The 16,221-nt window shown below is 43.8% G+C and overlaps 1 protein-coding gene across 1 annotated transcript in view; it reads left to right on the plus strand.

Annotated features, from left to right (window-relative positions):
• Nucleotides 1–16,221, plus strand: part of DAAM2 (dishevelled associated activator of morphogenesis 2) — a gene marked incomplete at its 3' end in the record, with an annotated part of 220,508 nt that overhangs the window by 429 nt on the left and 203,858 nt on the right. The window lies entirely within an intron of this gene.

The raw sequence follows: 16,221 nt of genomic DNA on the forward strand, positions 1-16,221 counted from the left end.
CTTGTGCTGTAGATTAGTCAATATATGGTTTATTTATTTTTTTACAAACTATTTTTAAGGGATGCTGTTAACAGCTACAAAACTGCATGGGCTACATTTGCTTTAAGGCGATTTGCCACTCTTTCTTACATGTTGAATCGTATGTTGAACATTTCCCCCTAGAAAGGGCAGTCGCAAATTGGTGAAACATACAAATTATGTGAAATCAGGAGCGTGGACAGATTTCCAAGTAACGTAGTGGTTAATCTGTGCCCGCAGTTGGAATAGGCGGAACTGAATGCATGGGGGGGCGGGAGGACACAAGATTGTCTGGGTGCAGTTCCCACGTGGCTCGGGCAGAGGGCGCTGCTGCTGTGTCTAGCGATAGTCCGCTGTAAAAAGGCCTGGAAAGTTGGTAAAACTCCGTTAAGTAATTCAATGCTGTTAAACTGGTAAAGGAATGATTCATCAGCTGAACAAGCTCTGCAGTGCGGTGCAGCATCCAAAAGGCAACCCATTCATAATTTTTAGTAGACTAGTCCTCTGAAAATGTCATGAGAAAGGAAGCCTTGACCAGCCCAGACAAAATTCAATTATGACTCTGAGAATTCTCATGAACCTTTATGCAGCATTGCACAAAGAATTGCAGCAGTCTGAGGCCCATCAAAGCAGCTCTCCAGGGAGATAAAGAGGACTGCACAGGAGCGAGCCAGAGCTGTGTTTCTGCAGCACTGTTTGTGCCTGCATCATTGATCAGGACTCTTGGGTTGTCTTGTTAATAGCTCAACGGATATTTATTTCAAGGATACTGAGCTACATATTTTGAGGATGGAGAGAAGTGTGACAGTAGAAGGATGTACCTTATGTTAAGGCAGACAGATGAGTCCTTTGTCTCAGCACAGTCAAATCTGATTGACCATGGAGTCTCGAATGTACCTGTAAATGTGCAGGAGATATTTTCTAAGTGCTAGTGAGTGAGGCTTTGCACATGTAAAGCATGCTTGAGCTGTGGTCCCACCCTGCAGCTCTGTCCTGATTCGTGTTTAGGTTTCCTGATGTTGTAATGTTTGGGCAACAGTCTTTTCATTTATATCTCTGCTTACTCTCCTTTGAAATAAGCCTCACAATACTCCCAGTCTTTTATTCCATGATTTATAGCCCTTGACAAATGGCCTTGCATGCAAGTACCATTGAGGACTGGAATAAACATATCCTCACTGTAAGCATAAATTGAGAGACACTCATGTGAACTGAACAGCAAAGAACTGCTACTGCAGTTGCTTAGTAGGAAAAGTCATCCTGAGCTTCAGACTTAAAATAGGTCATCAAAATTTAATTGTAGTTACAGGACCAGAGAATTTGGGGACAAGCCTGTCTAGGGCATTTTAGATCTGTGTCAAGCCCTGTAACTTTAAAGTTACTAAGCTGGGAGTGGATTTATGAGTCACTATTGACAGGATGAGCAGGTTGTCTCTCATTCTTGGAAAAGCTGGTGAAAATATTTTATGAGAGATGCTCATTCAGATACTTAGCATTAGTGATTCATTAAGTTACAGGTGCTGGATCACTCATGCACAGGCTGGTCTGAAAACACACACACACATCCTTTCAGTGGTGTATGGAAAATTAGCAAGATTAATAAATTCAAACCTACCCAGGCTTATTAGATGTTACAAAGATGTGTGTACCAGGATTCTGGAGTTTCTTCATTCAGTACTGCTGAGGTAAGATAATTTTGGAAGCAACCACAATAAGTTCTAAGAAAAAAAAATGCCTTCGGCATACTGATATCTGCTAAACAGAGGTATATTAGGAACTAGATGAATCATAACTTGTGTCACATTTTCATCCATGTTGTGAATAAGTGGTCTTTTGAGATGATGTTTTAAACTGGGGTTCCTCCTTCTCTTATGGGTTTATTATATTTATATTGGCATGGAAGAGCATCAGTTCACTTTGCAAGGAACATTCTATACCGTTGGACCTTGGAGATCATCAGTTAGAGACTCCAAAGCATATCTGCAGAACTTTACACTCACCAAGCTCAAGGTAGCCCACCAGGCATGTGCTGGGGTCTAGCAGAGGCTTGATAAGCTCTTGGTTTCTGTAGTCAAAAGCAGACAGGAGGTGAGTTGCTTTTGGAGTTGCTTTTGGTGAGTTGCTTTTGGAGAGTTGCTTTTGGAGTAATAATAATAATAGTGTGAGCCATCAAGTTGCAACTGCCCCGTGGCAGCCCCAGGACCATGGGATTTTCAAGGCACGAGGTGAACAGGAGTGGTTGCCATTGCCTTTCTGGGTGGTCCCCCATCCTTAGTAGGCCATAGATTGTGCACGTGTACTCTGGAGCCAGTCCCTGGGAAGGACCACTTTTCCCAATCCATATACCAAGCCATAGGAATGGTAGGCAGAGCAACAGTACTGGCCCCATCACCATCCTCCACTCCCTTCTCAATGTTGCCCTACTATAAAACTAATTGTTGATCAGGGCTATACTTGCTCTTTTACCAAAGCTATCCGATTATTTATGTGACAGCAGTTGCATTTCCATGCTTTGTCTAGTCCTAGGGCAAAATGACATGGGGTGCAGCGTACTGTATGAAAAGCCATGGTTAGTGTGCTGTCAATGGTTTACTTGAGTATTGCTATCCGAATTCCTATTACCGTCTGCATGGTCAGCTGTCCATTTCATAACTGTCCATGGGTGCTGTCAAGCCACACCAGCTGTCTTACAGGGACAGCAAAATATATCATCAAGATGGAAACTTTAATTTAGAGTATTTGCTGCTATGAGTAGAATCTGTGCAATACCAAATGTTGGAAATATCCTGAGAGGAAAGCCTTGTTTTCAGTATTTTAGTATAAGCATGACATTATTTTCTGTTTTGGTTGTGGATATTTTTTAGAATAATTGCTTCATTTCTAGTAGCTCCCCCCCCCCCGTTCCTAAGTGGTGTGCTGAATAATTTTTTTTATTTTATTTTATGTATTTGATTTGTATACCACCGTACCCTATACATAGGGCTCAGGGTGATGAACAACATTTCAATAAAACACCTTTAAAAGAATTTAAAATAGTTAAAATATAGACAATTCTATTACTATTTCTAATAACTCTGACAAATAGGCAGGCATAGCAAGTGAACCTGCCCCACCACCATCCTTCACTCCCTTCTCAATGTTGGCCTTCTATATAAATTACTTCAATGAAGGAATAGAGGGAATACCCATTAAATTTGCAGATGACACTAAATTGGGAGGGGTAGCGAATACAGTAGGAGACAGAATCAAGATACAGGATGATCTTGAAGGGCTGAAAAATGGGGCTAAAACTAACAAAAATGAATTTCAGCAGAGATAAATATAAAGTTCTGCATCCAGGTAGAGAATCAAATGTATGATTATAGGATGGTGGAGACGTGCTTGGCAGGGGTACTTGCAAAAAGGATCTAGGGGTCTTAGTGTATCATACTCTGAACATGAGTCGAGAGTGTGATGTAGTAGCTAAAAAGGCAAATTCGATTTTGGGCTGCATCAACAGAAGTACAATGTCCAGAATGTGTGAAGTGATATCCATTTACTCTGCTGTGGTTAGACCTCACTTGGAGTATTGCATTCAGATTTGGGCACCACAGTTTAAGAATGATGTTGACAAGCTGTAACATGTCGAGAGAAAGGCAACGAAGATGGTAAGAGGTCTGGAGACCGTCCTACAAGAAAAGGTTGAAGGAGCTGAGTATGTCTAGCCTGGAGATGAGATGACTGAGAGGTGATATGATAGCCATCTTCCAGTATTTAAAGGGCTGTTATTCTAGAGGATGAAGCGGAATTGTTTTCTGTTGCCCCAGAAGGTTGGACCAAAACCAATAGACTGAAATTAAATCAAAAGAGTTTTCAACTAAACATTAGGAAGGACTTCCTGACAGAGTAGTTGCTCAGTGGAGCAGGCTTCCTTGGGAGGTGGTGGGCTCTCCTTCTTTGGAGATTTTTAAGCAGAGGCTAGAAGGTCATCTGACAGCAATCCTTATTCTGTGAATTTAGGCAGACCAGGAGTGGGAGGGCAGGAAGGGATGAGTCAGTACTTGGCTCTGGTGGATCTTTCTTATATTTATTTATTAATTATTTTGATTTATACCCCGCCCTCCCTGCAAGCAGGCTCAGGTAGGGCCAAGGTAATGATGATCACCACTCTGGGGTCAGGAAGGAATTTTCCGCTAGACCAGATTAGCCAGGGATCCTGGATTTTTTTTTTTGCCTTTCTCTGGGCATAGAGCAGGGGTCACTGGGGGAAGGGGGGGGGAGAGTTGTGAATCTCCTGTGTTGTGCAGGATCCTGGAGGTCTCTTCTAGCTCTATGTTTCTCTGTTTGAATTTGGGTTTGAACTAGTCTTAATGCAGAACCGCTTGTTTCTTGACATTATGCCCTGATAAGGATCTATTTAAAATAGATCCTTACTTTTGCAGCCCACCACCTGTTTTCTTCACTTGCCAGCTGGTTATTGTGGTATGTGTGTCCTTTATTACAGTCATGTTCTTAAATGCTGTTTTGATTGAGAATAGCAAAGGCATTGGCTACAGGTTTCTGTCCACTGAAGGGCTGTAGTTTTGGCAAAATAATATCGTATAGTTCTCTAGAATAAGATTTTGGGAGCTGCTTCACTTTGGATTTAACTTGTTCTGTGGCACCACAGATATGACTATAAGTCTGCAGGGGTAGAGTAAATGTTGGTGCCTGCTGGGTAGCGTGTTGATGAGTCCGAAAACACCATGCTTTCTATTTTCTACTGATGTGCAGTATCATACATTGACATTTGTTTGAATGGCTTCCCTTAGTGCTGAGATCTCAGAGGTTACCAAAGCTGAACTTCTTTAATAACATAAGTGCTTTACTTTCATGTTCTTTTTTAGAAGTTGCTGAGAACTTGGCCCTGATGGGAGGACCAACCTGTCCTCTGTTTGAGTGGCAGACACACACCTCAAAGGCAAACTATATGTTCAGAAATATCACCGGGTACAGTCACTCTGAGATTTTAGAATGCTGATGGGGGATTCCCATATTTAAACGCTCCCCTGCAATAATTCCCCGCTGCCCCCGAACATAGAAAGCTAACATGTCAGGAGAAGTAATATTTCAACTTTTTTGGGCGGGAGAAGAAGACTCAGTGTTATAGAATGAAAAGATGAGTAATGCAAATTAATGTGTTACTTACTATCCACGAGGAAAAGGACTCTGTAAAAGTGACTGCAGTATCTCTTAGGTCGAATCTGCATTTGCATTTTTAAATCAGTTTTGTGCTGCTGTGACTCCGTCTTTCTCTATGCTTGCTTGAATGTTGTTTGGAGAAGATTCTTTTAAAGCAGCGCAGAGGTGCAATGACAGTGGAGCTGCCACGAAAGGGCGATAAACATATGCGGACGTGCAAAAGTATGCTAGCACTGTTGAGGTGTGAAAACGACACCAAATGTAGACAGCTTTTTTGAAGACGGAGTCAGAAGGCTGGGACACTGGTGGGAAAAACAAATGCAGATTTGACTTTAGTCTCCCCGGACCAATTCAAATAACTATTTAAGGCCCCGTTCACACAGAGCATTTGCTGCGCTGAAGGCACGATCGACCCGCGGATTTTCCGGGCACGATCACACCGGAACATCTGGGAGGCGTAGCGCACCCGTGGCGTCCTTCTGAAGATGCGCATTAAAAAAGTACCTGGGACAACCTACTGGCAAATGGTTTGCCACGGGCTGCATGCGGACTCCCTGGATGTGATCGTGCCGGCGCGCTGCTTTCTCCCCCGTTGTCCTCTTTGCCACGGGGAAGCCGCCGTCATGTCTGATCACATAATGGTGCATCAACGAAAAACGTGAGGCAAAAAAGCGCGCCCCCCCCCCCCCCCCGGTGTTTTCCGGCACGTCTGACCGGGGTCTAAGTCACTTTGTTGGAAATCACCTGGATGTTACATAATATAATTATGTGCACTCGGGCATAATTATCTACCTTACCAGTCCACCTCTGTTCAGCTCATTTACCCTGCGCTCCCCCCCCCAGCGGAGAAACTTATGTTCCCTAAGAACAGAAGCAAAGAACGTGCTCTTGTAGAGGTGCTTGAATAAGGAATAGTTGCTACATGTAGTCTTTCTGGTGGGGGAAATCCCCTTTTCCTCTAAATGAGCTGATCTGTTGGATGAAGTTCCCCCAGTAGAAAATATTCTAGCATGTCAAAGCTGGGCAGAGTCTTCTCTAGACAAATGATTAGACAGAAGCCATCCCACCCCCCGGTCTCCTTCCAGTCTTCTCTTTGGACTCTGATGCCCCATTGGTGGCAGTTGAATTTAAAGAGCTTTGCTTCTTGAGCCAAGAGGCCTCTCATTGGGAGGAGCAGCTCTGACATTTTTTAGCTCAGACTTACCTCTCTGTCTCGATGGCCTGTTTATTATTATTTAAGGTAGCTATAGCAAAATTGCTGACTTGTGAAGGGGAGCTTATAGGAAACACAACTTCACGCTAGAACCGTTCATCATGCATAATTTTCTGTTTCCTGGACTTTCCCTCTGGGGTCTCACATTTGGTCCTTGGCAGGGTTGAGAGTTTTAGGTGGTTGAAAGGTTCTCTGATCACCAAGTGCTCTGCCCTTTAATGCCTAATGCAATATCCATGCAGACTAAGGTAGGCTAAGGACAGGCTGGGAAGAAGAAGAAGAAAAAAAACTTTCCTGTTTGGATGGTTTTCTCATTGGTGTCAGCTGCATGGCTTGAGCCTGGCATTTTGTGGTTTAACAAATATACAATGCGGGTGCCATGTAGCAAAATATAGCGGGGTGTGCCGAAGTGTATATAGCTCTGTGGCCAGTAACCGTACCTAGATCTGGCTACTCCGCAGCACGATCGTATGGCTGTGTTTATTTTGAAATCTGCTGAAACTCCTGCAAGTTCAGCTCTTGGAGTGAAATTTTTCCAGCCGTTGATGAATCTGGAGCAGTCACCGAGTTGAAATGCTTTGGTGTTATCATTTTCAGTTAATTAAAAAAATAAACCTTCAAATCCCTGATAGGGGCAGTTTTACAAATACTGTATATAGTGCTTAAGCTCGGTGCTGGCTACCCTCCCTTCCAGGAGAGCAGCTGTGCCAGAATCTTACAATGTGGCTGAGAAGGAGAAAGGAAAATAGGTTGTTTCTCCTCCAGGCTTACTAAACGTGTGTTTGACTAGAGGTTTAAGAAGTGCCCAAACCTAGAGAGCGTGAACTGGAAACTCTTAGCCTTCAAGTCAGTTTCTGATGGAAACATTTTAAGGGATCAATTTTATCTACAGGCAAGGAAGTAAAACGTTTGTGTAGCGACCTGATAATACTGGTAAAATAAGTCTGGCCTGAGTAGTTGGGTCTTTTTTGTCCTAAGCAACAACAACAACAAAAGTTTACATTTTAAAGAAACAAGGAATGGTGGAATTTTTCTTGGTACACAAACATCACCTAAACAGAATGGCACTCTTATGCTCAGTTAATCAGAAGAGACTTCCATCCTGTAGTCTCACAGACACATTCACTGATGAATCACAAACCTGACTTCTCCCATAGGCATTTATTGAAAAGGTGGTGGTGGGGGAATCATTCTGATTTAGATTATTGACCTGCATTTAGTGCTGCTGATTCCCACAGTTGCTGATCAGTAGAATGTAAATTGCAGAGATTCATGGTGATGATCTTTCAGGAAAACTGTCCAGCATTACAAGGTGTGCTGACACGAATTATGGTGAGATAGGCCAGCACTGGAGGTTTGGGGGCCAGTTGCCTCAACCATGTAGATGCCAGGCAGCAAATGCAGCAAGCCAGCTACCATCTCATTGATGATGACCGTGCTGTTTCCAGCTGCTGCAAAGATAGAGATCGCTGCCAGCTCACTCTGCATGCCACCTGGTTCACAGTAATCTCTCTCAAGGTGATTGGGTCCTGGGGAACACTTAACCACTGCGAAAGTGGAAAGGCTCTATGGGCTATGCTACTGAACAAAGCAGCCAAAATCGAGCTTCTGGTCAATGGCGACACACTAGCAGACGCCTTTCCTGGACCTCCGGGAGGCGATTTGTGCGCCAGTGGTAAGGAGGGATGCGATTGTCCATCACACCCCCCCGGTGCCTGTTTGAAAAGGCTCTTTGCCATGGGGCTTTGGAAGGGTGGCCTCTTCGCCAGCGCGATGCTGGTGAATTGAGGCACTCTCCTGCTCTGACGGTCCTGCCGCTGCTGCGTCCGCATGGAAACAGAGCCGCGGCCAGGACAAGCGTTGGAGATCGGGCGATTTAAACGTGATCAGGCGAGGTCTATGGACCAACAATGAACTGTAAGTCAAGTGAAATCGAAATGCCAAAAATCTAAAAAAAAAGCCCCCTGGGAACGGCGAGATGAGTGAGCGGGGGAGGGGCCCCTCCCATACACATAACTAAAGCAGCGATTCCCCGAGGGGGGGCTGAAGCATAAATGTTGAAATAAGTTTTGAGAGACTTACCAGAGCGTAGAAAAGCGCTTGGGTGAATTTCAGAGACTTTAGCAAGTGCTACTAAAAGTAAATAATCCACAATCATGGCGGGGAAATTTTTTCCAGAGACTTTAGCAAGTGCTACTAAAAGTAAATAATCCACAATCATGGCGGGGGAAAAACAGAGAAAGAAAGGCAAGCAAAACTGAAACTAACGGGGAGTGGGAGTCCCCAGATGGAAGATTCTACAGATTTTCCAAACTCTTAGCAGACACCATGTGCCCTCTACTGGACCAGATGACAAACGTTAATCAGTAGCTGACAATTTTAAACCAGAGCCTTGCAGATCAGCAGCTCCAACTGGCTGAAACCACAAAAAAAATGGAGCAAACAGCTGAGAAAGTGAAGGAAATAGATGATAAGACTATAAGAGTTAAGAAAAAGGTTCAAATGCTGGAAAATAAACAAGCCTCAGATGAACCAACTTTTGCAGCTGCAAATGGAGCAAGCCAACCTAGTCCTCCGATTCCAAGGGGTCCCTGAGGTGAAAAACGAGAATCTAAAACAACTTCGGAGTGAAGCATTAGCTCCAGTTACAGATTTAAAAGCGGAATATCTTGTAAGCGAAATGGATGTGGTTTACAGAACCTATGTCTACATCAAGAAAAATAATCTGCCTGGAGAGATTGTGGTTAGATTCTCAAAGAGACATGTGAGGGACTTAATCTTGAAAGCAACTATAGGATCACCTCTAAAAATGGGAGGAAATACCATCAGAATTCTAAAAGATATCCCATTTGAAATAAGGAAGAAGAGGAAGAAGTATAAAGACTTAATATTGTTTTTGCAAACGAACAGCATTGCCTACAGATGGTTGACCCCCCGAGGGTGTCACCTTCAAAATACAGGATAAAAAAGAAAAGATTGACTCTGTTTTTTAAGTGCGATAGTTCCTGAGACGGCAACTGGGAGAGCCGGAAGAGGATGCTGGGGAGGAAGATGATAGTAAATTCAGTGATGGAAAGGACTCTGTGACTTCCGAAGAGGACTCTGCTTCTGAAAAAGGGGCAGCGGCCCCCAAACAAGAATATCAACTGAAGATAAGAAAGGATAAAGATAAATAAAGGCTGAAGGGCTCTGAACTGTGCCTAAAAACATCTATTTTTGACAATGCTCTGGGAATGTTCTTAAAACAGTTAAAAGATTGGCTAAAAAGATAATATGTTAGCATGTATGACCATGTTCTATGTAACTTAAGCATTTTAGATTAATACTGATACAAGCGATTGTAATGATCTCCTATACTTGGGGTTTTAGTTATTAATGGTTTTCTTTTCTTTCTCCATAGATGTAGTTTTCCCCCTCCCTATTCTTTCGTTGTAGTTTATAGTTTATAGAAAATGCAATAAAAAAAAAATCCCCCTCGGGGGTTTAAAAAAACAAAAAACAAAAACATAGCAGCCAAAATCCTCTTTTCATCTTCATATCTACGTTTCCTCTCCTGTGAAAATTTTGCTTTGAGTTTTAAATGGCAGCAAGTGGCCTGATTGCACAGTTTTAAATATTTTATAAAGACAATGGCTGGAAAAGTATTGCTGTAGTTATAAATATGCAGGTGTGGTAAGGACTTGGCATGGACACAAATGGATATGGTGGTTTGTAAAATATTGTGTATGAGTACAGGTAAGTGGAAAGCATGGGAAATTACTGCACAAACTTGGCTTACCAAGCCCTTATTTTCCTAGTGTTTGAAAATGTTGATTAGCTATGCTGTGTGGTGATCCCGAACAGACCTATAGCTCAGTAGGTGTAGGTGGTTCTGCTAATCTCTTGGGAATGTCTCCTTGGTTTAAATGCCTGAAAATGAAATGTATAGTATAGACTTGTAGCTTTCAGATCTCTTTATGCATGGAAGAATGGATGCCTCTTGCTTCTGCTATGGAAAGAGAAAAATGGTGCTGTATTTTTGATGCTGAGGCTTTCAAGCAAAGCATTATGCTTTTTAGATGGATTCTTGGCTGCGGTCACACGGAACATTAGCCACGCTACAGAGACGGAAGATAAGCGGATTTTCCGGGCGCGATCACACCACCACATCTGGGAAGCGTAGAGCTCCCGTGCCAAACCCGAGGCTTCCCGCCGAAGATGCAGGGTAAAAAGTACTAGTTTCCGGAAACTGTGGGGCAAGGGCGGGTGCCTGATCGCGTTTCCAGTGGAATCCCATGGCATCCGGCGCCCGCCCATGTCCTGTCATGAACAGGGTTTTTTCCCAAGTCTCCACAGGATGCGCACAAGCACCGAATGGCGCATGCGCACAAAGAGGCCCCCTCCCACTGCAGCCAGGCTTGCCGCCTCTGGAGGGTTGCTATGGCCACTGTCACGCAGGCTGTTAGACCGGCTGTGACGAGGGGGCCCACCTCCCCCTCCATTGGCTATGCCTCTAAGCTCTGTTGGGGTCCGGAAGCGTCTGTCGCCCTCTCTGGTAAGCCCACCACCAGCCTTCGGATGTGCAGATACGATTGCTCAGTCATGCGTATGCACAAACTTCAGTTTTTTAAAAAATCCATCCCGTTTGCCACGGAAGCGGCGCCTAGTGATTGCTTGTGTGATCGCGCCACACCGCTTCTTTGCCGCGCTGCAGGATCATCGTGTGATCGGCACCTGACCTCTAACCACGGGACCGCCACGGGACCTCGAAGGGACGTCTGATTGCACAACTGTGCGTTATTTTCCTCCAGGGCAAACAGCCACGCTCCCTCCCCCGCATTTTCCGGCCCGTATGACCGGGGCCCTTGTTGTCCCTGAATTTCTCAATAGACTAGAACGAGGCAGACTCTGCTGATGTCTTCTTGGTGGCACCTTCCCACCCCACTTCTCGATTATGCTTCGCCATCAATGTATTTTGAAAAATCTAGGAGCCCTCTGTTCACCAAGAATTTTTAAGGAATACTTTTCTTCTTATCTTCCTTGTGTTTCTTCTTTTGGTGATTGTTCCATTCAATAATGTCTAGGCTCTTCTTTTATGATTGCACTGAGTAACATATACAGAGTCTGTGTGATATAATGGTTAGTTTATTGAGTGATCCAATAGACCTTCCGGTCTCCACATTCTGAATGGCTACCAAATTCTCACTCTGTGTGGTGCTTGCTGAGTGGTGCTTCATCACTCTGAGCCTAACCTACCCCACATGGTTGTTGTGATGATAATATGGGGTGGGCAGAATGATGTACGCCACCTTGAGCTCCTTGGAGGAAGGGTGGAATAAAAAGGTATTTAATACATAAATACAGATGTGAACTCCACTGTAAAACAGCCTGCTGTTTGGTGGCCAAGAGAAAGGGCTTTTCTGTTTATTGCCCAAGTCTTTATGGTCACAGCACTTCATGATTTCCCCAGACATCGGAAAGATGGAGAAAAATAATAATCCAAAGCTTTGCTTCTCAAACTTTTTGAATCCACTTCTAAAATTACTGTAGTTTTGCCAATCCACTTGCAAACTATCTCCATGCTGATTACTCCCTCTCCAGCCTGATACACAAAAATCTCACATCAGTCAACCCTGAACAAGTTTATGTTTTGTTTTTAATGTTTACTATTGATAAATATATAGTGTTACTGAGCAACAAGTATTTCATGGCCATTCTGCACATTATGCAGAAGCAAATGAAATTCGCCATCGACCTCCCAACCCAAATAACCATGGTCCACCTGTGATAATCATGACCTTCTTTTGAGTCCCAGTTCTTGAACCAGTTTGAACACTGCTAAGTGGAAGAAATCCAGCAGCTGCTGTTTTAAAGATCATTTAACCTGGAATGAAAAAGAGAGATGGGCGAAGACCTTCTTATCTTGCATGAAGTTTTTTATTAGCGTTGTCTGCTTCAGTCTGGCTCACCCCTTGAATATGTAAAGAAATCAGGACTTGCAGCAAGTTCAAAGTATGTTATCCCAGGACAGCTGATTCTGTATGGAGGGCAAGAATTGGCCCTGGATAATAAATTGGCCCTGGATAATAGCTCTGTTAAAGAGCAGTGCACTGAACCTCTTCCTGGTGGTCTCCACTTTGCATTTCAGCCTGGATTATGTTGACCCAGAGGCAAAAGTTGACTGTGAAAAGAATGTGAGCGTGTTCAGGGTCCTGGGAGAAGCTGCGGTCATTGCTCTTCTGGTCTCCACATTCTGAATGGCTACCAGAAAGATCCATATCTTTAAAAAGAAATAAGATTTATTGAACTACAACAAGCCAAAGATACAAAAGCATGCCACATAACTACACTGTAAAAGGATTTACCCATTGCATACTGTCCAGTTAAGCATAAAAACAAGAATGTCAACATTGAGTGATTCTCTTTTTCCTTCTAACTATACTGTTGCCAGTTCTATTCTTTGTACAACTCCTGATCATAACGAGGCCAGTCTGGACACATCACTGTTGTTGTTGTTTTGGTAAGCTGTTAATTTCACCAAAGTGTGAATCTCTTTTACTTTTGACAGCCAGTCTTAAATCTTGGTCAATACAGATCCAGGTGGTCAGCCGTGTTGGTCTGAAGCAGTAGAACAAATTAAGAGTCCAGTGGCAACTTTAAGACCAACAAAGGTTTATTCAAGGTATGAATGTTCAAGGTATGCATGCATACAAAAGCTCATAGCTTGAATAAACCTTCTTGGGCAATATATTTTTGTTCCCATTTCCTGGCAAAGCAAAATCCATATGTTAATGGATATGTATTCCTTTTTGGTATATGTCAAAAGAACAGCACAGGGCTGTGGGTCAAACAATACTCACTCCTGGAAAGGTATTTCATCCTGGGAGAGGCAAGCTTTTGCTACTGGTTCCAGGGATAAATGTGGAATTTTTTTAAACTGCAGGTAAATCCAAGCAAAGTTTCCAAATTCACAATGAAATATCAAAAATTAAGGGAGTCTGGAAAAGGAAGGGAACAGTGGTTTAAACTAGCCAACGTCAAATGAATTTCTGTGCGTTTTTGTTTCTTTGGAATATCTTCTTGTGTAGCTTTTGGCTTTTTGCCTCCTGTGGCTCAGGGCTTTCTTTTCTTCGTGCTCTGAAACAGAAGGAATAGTGTAAACTTGAACTCCCAAGAAAACCAGCAAGGCTATTTTCCCCTTTAAGCCTGACTTTGCCTGCAATGATCCCTCCTTTCATTAAATTATATGCTCGCTCAGATCTGACCCTGCCAGAAATACAGCAAAATAACTTCTAACAAAATCCCCGGCAAGTGGAAACCTTTTGCCCCATAATTTCTGTCCCAGTGGGTAATACAATACACAACAAAAGCTTGGAGAAGGAAATTCTGTTTGTCTTGTCAGCTTGACTGAGGCACAGCAGGGTTTAGCTGAGAACCTGTGTGTGTGTGCCGTCTATGTGTCAGCTATGGAGACTGTGTCTGCGGACATTCTCCAAAGCCTTCAAAACAGAGGGCAGCAATGTCTTGCTCGAGGTACAGATTTAGGTGTCTTTAACAAAGTGTACAGTCATAGCACAGCTTTCAGCTACCGCTGAAGAAGCCATCAGAGAGGAGGCAGGAAGCTGCTAGGTGCCCCTCCCTCATGGACTCTGCTCAATTAAATCTCCTCCCAAGAAACATTTATATTGAATTTTGATGCCATTTGTCCTTTAAAAAAAACCTTTTGAGTGGCTTTGGTACTCAAAACAAAACAAATGGGTAACTGTTAGTCAAGCTGCATTTCAATACAAAGGATGCACTCTATTGCTGATGTTCAAAGCATATATTTTTTTTGGTTACGGCAAATACCTGAAAGTTCTGGAGAAACAGAGAGCATTGAGATTTGCAGTCAAGCCTTGCTAACTTTACCTGCTTTCTCCCCTCCTCTGGTAGCCACTCCAACTCCCTGACTACCCCATTCCTCTCATTTGACCTGAACGTCTGCCTACCTGTTCTCAGGCCTGTAGCTACATTGGGGTATTTTGGGGCCCGGCTCCCCAACTTCCTAACAAGGCCCCCCAACTTCCATCTAGCCCAGGTCCGCTGCTGCTGCCCCTTCCCCAAGCTCAGCTTGCTTCCCCCCGCTGCCCCTTCACCATTCCTGTGAGGCTAGGATGAGGAGCCCTCTAGCCCCAAGCAACACTGGACACTTTCCCCTTTCCACAGAAGCTGAACTGCTGCTCCTGCTTCCCCTACCCCAAGGGCAGCTTGCTTCCCCACCACCGCTGCCCCTTCTCAAGTGTCACTGCTGCACGAGGCAGCACAAGGCAGCCAGGCAGTTTGGCCAGCAGGCAAGGTGGGGCCAGTGGGCTTTGACAGCACAAGAGCTTTCCACAAGGCCAAGGCACTTGTTTGGCCCAGATCACATAGTGCGTCTCTTCCCCCATGTCTTCTGCCTCCTCCTGTGTTTGGGTGCCCGCTTTCCACGGGGCCAAGGCACTTGCACTGTGTGATCTGGGCCAAGCGTCTCTTCCCCCCCTCCTCTTCTGCCTCCTCCTGTGTTTGGGTGCCCCGCCAGAGCACCAGTGGAGGCCAGCTCCATGGCACTCAGCTTCCTGGGGCATGTTGGCACTCACAACCCTGTTGTTGCTGGAGCCCCTCGCCCTGCCATGGGAGACCTCCGTGGATGAGCGACTGCCTGCTCCAACTGCTCCTGCCTGGCGAGCATGAGTTTTTAAAATTTTGTTTAAAAATATTTTTTAAAATTTTTGTGGTGTCAGTGCCCCCTAACTTATTTGAAGGCTCCCCAAATTACAGAATCCTGGCTACGGGCCTGCCTGTTCTTAACCCCATTGTTGCCTTTCTTCATGGAGAGGAGGAAAGTTATCCTGCCTAGGCATTATGTAGAGCAAAGGGCAGAACAGATTGATGTGTTAAGGTATGTGGAAGGAGAGGGGGCAACAACTGCTTGGGTTCCTGTTTATGAATGTGTTTGAGAGATGAAAATAACTTGCAGTCTTGTGTTCTGTTATCACTTAGTAGGGAATGAGTGGAGGAATTGGGCTTCCCTAGTAGAATGGTAATGCTGGTGGTCATCCAAATAATGTATCACCTAGATATAAATTTATATAACACGGCAGTCCTATGGTCCTTCCACGCAGAGTAGCCATTTATACCAAAGCTAATACCACTTATGATGCTGTATATTCATACCAGCAGAGTTAACAATAGCTATAGAAATAAAAATTAATGGAGCAGCACCAACTGCAACAACGTCTGTGAACACTTGGCTGTCACCCATCAGCCACAACATCATTCAACCACAACATTTTTTTTCAACCCCCGAAGGGATATTTTTTATTGCATTTTCTATAAACTACAAAGAAATAAGGGATGGTATCTACAGACTACAGGTGAAGCGAAAGAAAAACCTCTAAAAACCCAAGAGGTGGTGGCAATTACAAAGCATATAAAATTTTTGCTAAATTATTAGAGAGATTATTAGTTACATTGAGTGTGATCAATATATGTATGCTTATGTTATCAAAACCAGTAAAAATAACTGTTCAAGAAATACCACAAAAGAACCGCTAATAATAGTCCACTTAAGGCTAACTTCAGTGTCATTCAGCATCTCATTCCCCCCCCTTCTATTCCTCAATTGATAGTCTCATTTGGGGGTGGCTTCCCCACATTGCGAATCGGGAATCTTCTTCAGAAGTTGTAGCATCAGAGTCATTGTCGCTTCCTTTGTCACTGTTGTCGTCTTCTTTGTCGTCCTCTCCTGTAGAACCAAGTTGTTGCTTCAGAAACTCCCGAGCTTTAATAGCAATGTAAATTCTTTCTTTCTTGTCATTTATCTTAAAAAGGAT

Source organism: Gekko japonicus, unplaced genomic scaffold, assembly GCF_001447785.1.
Source record: "Gekko japonicus isolate JY-2015 unplaced genomic scaffold, Gekko_japonicus_V1.1 scaffold506, whole genome shotgun sequence".
Lineage (NCBI taxonomy): Eukaryota > Metazoa > Chordata > Lepidosauria > Squamata > Gekkonidae > Gekko > Gekko japonicus.